The sequence below is a fragment of the Mastomys coucha genome, unplaced genomic scaffold (assembly GCF_008632895.1).
Source record: "Mastomys coucha isolate ucsf_1 unplaced genomic scaffold, UCSF_Mcou_1 pScaffold20, whole genome shotgun sequence".
NCBI classification, from domain to species: domain Eukaryota; kingdom Metazoa; phylum Chordata; class Mammalia; order Rodentia; family Muridae; genus Mastomys; species Mastomys coucha.
In genome coordinates this window covers 56,588,619-56,593,446 of record NW_022196903.1, presented here as the reverse complement: position 1 = coordinate 56,593,446, position 4,828 = coordinate 56,588,619, and the positions used below count along the sequence as shown (strand labels likewise).

The window sequence follows — 4,828 nt, the reverse complement described above, 5'->3', positions numbered from 1 at the left end:
TTTTTTTGAGGGGAAACTGGGAAATATGACACGTAAATAAAGAAAATATCTAATAAAAGAAAAAGGAAAAGAAAGGAATAATTTACTCCCAGTAAAAATAAATAAATAAATAAATAAATAAATAAATAAATAAATAGATAATGAACAGAAAAAAAAAGAATACAAGAACTGATTTCTTAAAATCCATATTACTTCTCACTTCCCTGACTTGTTGAAAACTCTACTATCCATTACAGTTCATACAATAAGGGAGCAAATGCAAATTTACTAAGCAGACATGCTTTAATACATGCTTTTCTTTCAAGTCTAGTGGCAGTCCATGTATTCACAAGACTTTAGGAGTTTCAGACAAGAGGAATGTCATGACTCTTAGTCCAGGATATATTACAAGTCAAGACACTGTCTAACAAGCAAGAAGACAAAAGTACTCTCTTATAACTCTCTTTTAAAATGAAGAGAAAAAATTTATGACACATTTACTAACAGTGAGATGATTGATTCAGAATTTTTCTTTTTATACCTGAGTATGCTTCAATTTATAGGTGTCCCAAAGTAGATACATGAAACTCAAGAAGACCAATTAACAAGGGACATGAACTTGTTTTATTTGTTTTGTTTTATTTTGTTTTTTTTTTTGAAATGGTGAAGCCTTGAGAATAATACCTATCATATTTTAATTACTAGCAATGTTACCATTTCATAATTTAATTTATTTTTCTAACTTTGAATTGGTTTGTCCATTAAAGCCATTATGGTTTGTATGTAGTTTGCTTTGTTGTGCACTCTAGAAGTATATATATATATTATGCTTATCCTGGATATTCTTTTTTATCCTACATAAATCTCCCTTAAAAATGACAGTATTTTACAGATTGCTGTGGAGTTGTCTACAATAAACTCAAGTCTAAGTTAATTGAAATTTAGAAGTATTAATACATGGGACATGTAAGGGGTGATTTGATTAAGGAGTTACATCATCGCATAATATGGTATTCACAACAGAGGAAGCTATAAAAAGAGACTGGCTCCTTTTCTCTTTGCCTGTCAATATTCATGAACTCTTTAGACATGTTACAATACTGCATGGATATTCTCATAGATGATGAGCCCATTATCTGTATTTCATAGCTTCCAGAATCTTAAACCAAATCTCTAATTTATATAAGTTATTCAGGCTGTAATACTCTGTCACAATAACTCAAACTGTGGAGAAACAAGCATTTTTTGAATTGGGAAAAAGAAGCAACCACTGCACATCAAACTCACACAGAAGAAAGGAGTATTTATGAGATAAACTGTAGTAAAACCAAAGCATGTGGTTGATTTTTTTGACAACAGACATGCATTGTTTTATGTCTTTCATTCAACAAAAATCTGTGTCTGACATGGACTACAAGTTGTGTTGTTTAAAAGGATGGGAAATTCACAGTAATATATTATGTATGTCCTCAAGAAAATCTAGCATTTAGCCAAAAAGAAATAGAAAATTTAAGAAAAAATATAGGCATACTTAAGAGATATTGAAATCTTACTGGCAAACTAGGGAAAACAGCTTAATAGCACAACGAAAACTAACATATTCCTGTTACCAGTGAACACCAAGCAGAATGTGATAATGCATGCAGTAATTCAGTACTTGAGAAGTACAAGCAGGAAGATCATGAGTTAAAGTTCAGTTTGGGTTATATAGCAATCCAGGCTACTTAGTGACATTATGTTGAAACAATCAATTATACTTACACTATACCATAATGCATCAACTTTATAATAACAGCATGGCTGGGAAAAGCTAGTTTACACATCCTAATAAAATTTCCCCTTAAGTCTCTAGTGAATATCTGATCACTTCACATGTAAAAAATGATTTAGTCATAGAAGGTCCTAATTTAGCCTGATTGTTGCTGACAGACTAGGTGATGTGAGCTGAAAGATTAATTTTGCTGTGGCAATTTCTTACAGAAGATAACAAAGGAGTTTATTATATCAATTGACTCTTACTTTCCTTCATGATTTTTCAGACAGGGCTCTTAAAATTTTAAACTCCAATGAAATGTCCTTCAAAATAGAGTTAGTCATCTCAAACCCTGTGGCTGCTTCACCATATAAAGTGATCTGGTATTCTAAAGAATCTGCTGCCATTTCAAGACTTTATAGGAGCTAAATCTGGAATAGATGCCATTTCAAGAAACTGATTTCTTTACCCAGCCATAAAAAGTAACTCATTGCTGGGTATGCTAGGTCCTGTCTGTAATTCCAGAAGGAGGTTAGTGCAAGAGGATTGCCATGATGCAATGCTCATAGGCTACAGAGTAAGACCCTGTCTAATAAAAAGTAAAAGAATGATGAAAGTAAAAGGAAGTACTCATGCACCAAGTATGTTCATGAGCTGTCAGTTATAGTCTTTTAATCACATCTACAGCCTGGATTTCTTTAACAATTTTTTCTAGCTTTCTCCACTGAAGACTTTGATTCTTTGAATTTCTATGGGATCTGGATTGAACCCTTAAACTATAGATGATGTTGAGATTTTTAACTCTCCTCACAAGCCATGTTTTTAAATACTTGCACAGACATAATTTTTTTTCCAGAAGATTTTTAATTTACCATGACTGAATCCATTGATGGGATCCATATCCATGAAATAACTAGCCTTTCAAATGTATTGTTAGGTAACAGAACTTGAACATAGAAATGGTGCACTGTGAATGTTGTATAAGCAAGCATCAGAAGAGCATTCATCTCCTCATGTGTCTCTATCGTGCTTTTCTATGACGGATGGCACTGTCGATGAGCAGTAATATTTTGGGAGAAATATCTTCACTGAACACTATGAGTCAACACAGGGCTTAAAATATTCAGAAAACCGTGTTCTAAACAGATGGGCTGTCATATTTGCTTTGTTACTCCATTTAGAGAACACAGGCAGAGTAGATTCATACTGAATCTTAGGGCCTCTAGGACTTTTTGAAGTGAGCAGTTAGCATGGGCTGCATTAACTCTGACAGAGCTTGACTATCCTGTAAGCTTTGAATTCAAGCTTGAACTTTTCTTTATTATGAAAATGAAAGATAGTCTCCCCCATTTGAATGTACTCTTTTGTTCAGCATGGCCACTTTGGTGATATTAGCTTAGCCTTTTAGGTCGCTTGATACACTTCTCATTGCCTCCCATCTTTTAAATTATGGTGATGATTCATGGACAACCTTCTTCCCAGTGTAAACATTTCCTCCGAGTTTTCCTTCTCTGTCTCAGCCTTTGTGGAAGTGGTAAGAGTCAGAGCCTTGCCACCAGGACTAGCCTTGCCCCATGGCTGAGTTGATCCTCTATAAAGACCACCAAGATATTCACCACATCCCCTCAAGGCTAGTCTGCTTTCATCTAATTTATACATTATTTTCAGTAACAAAAGTTTCTTTAGAAAATATTGGCTGATTAGTTGATAAAAGACACTCATTTTTTTTTTCTGATCTCAGCTTTCTACATGTATATCTTACTCAGTCTGATCACTTACAGTTTTTGACTGAAAGTTCAGGATGTGAGATTCTTCCTTTCACTTCAGTGCTCAGAGGGCACTGCATAATTTCTAGTTGGTATAATTCAAATACTGTTGTGTCTCAGAGGATAAGAAAGCCCAAGTATAAAGGAGACGGTGGAAAAGTCAAATGGTACAACATTTAAAATGAAAAGCATATACCTAAGTTTCACAGTCTTGTATAAACAATTAGATAGTAATATCAAAGATCATAAATCACAGATTATTATGATATTAGTATTACAAAGACTATTAATAGTAGTATATTAGTAATAAATATTTGCGCTATGCCTGAATTATGGAAATGAAGGAAAATAATATATACACAGTAAAAAAGATAGATTTGTATATAGTGGGGTAACTGCTAACCTTCAATTCATAGGAAAATTATAATGTTTGAGAAATATAAGAACATATAACTTATATATATATGTATACACACATGTATATAGCTTATATATACACACATATATACACTATGTTATTAATATATGTTCATTTTTTAGAGAGAAGGAAGAACTATACATGGGGTATTTTGAATGAGTATCAACATGAAAAAGGAAAGAATATGTGTAGAAGTCAAAAGAACATTATACAAACAGAGTTGGAAGTTTCCAAAGGAAGATTCTCCCTTAAACAGTTAAAGAGAACTGTGTATTCATGAAGTCTCAGATACCCTGGAGCTGGAGTTACAGGAACTTACAAGCTATATGAAAGAGTGCTAGAAAGTGAACCTGGTCTTCTGCAAGAGCTGTTTACACTTTCAACCACCTAACCACTCTATATCCCTAATTATTGTGACTTTGAAAAGCATATTCTGATTTCTAAGTATTAATAATGTGCCTTCCTCATGAGAATGATGGTAGCACTGTGCCTTACAGATTTACTGTTATGATGTTATCTCCTATTTCTTAAAGATGTGTTTCACGTCCTTCTGAAAGATTCAGCATAATTCTATGAACACGGTGGAGCATGTGTCCTTCTTACATGTTGCAGTATCTTTTGGGTATATGCCCAGGAGTGGTATAGCTGGGTCCTCCAGTAGAACTATGTCCAATTTCCGGAGGAACCGCCAAACTGATTTCCAGAGTGGTTGTACTAGTTTGCAATCCCACCAGCAATGCAGTAATGCTCCTCTTTCTCCACAACCTCTCCAGCATCTGCTGTCACCTGAGCTTTTTATCCTAGCCATTCTGCCATGTTCATAGCAGCCTTATTTATAATAGCTAGAACCTGAAACAACCCAGATGTCCCTCAACAGAGGAGTGGATACAGAAATTGTGGTACATCTACACA

General features: G+C 34.1%; 1 protein-coding gene across 6 annotated transcripts in view; it reads right to left on the bottom strand.

The window, feature by feature from the left end:
* Positions 1-4,828, bottom strand: part of Ccser1 (coiled-coil serine rich protein 1) — a 1,196,027-nt gene that overhangs the window by 90,077 nt on the left and 1,101,122 nt on the right. The window lies entirely within an intron of this gene.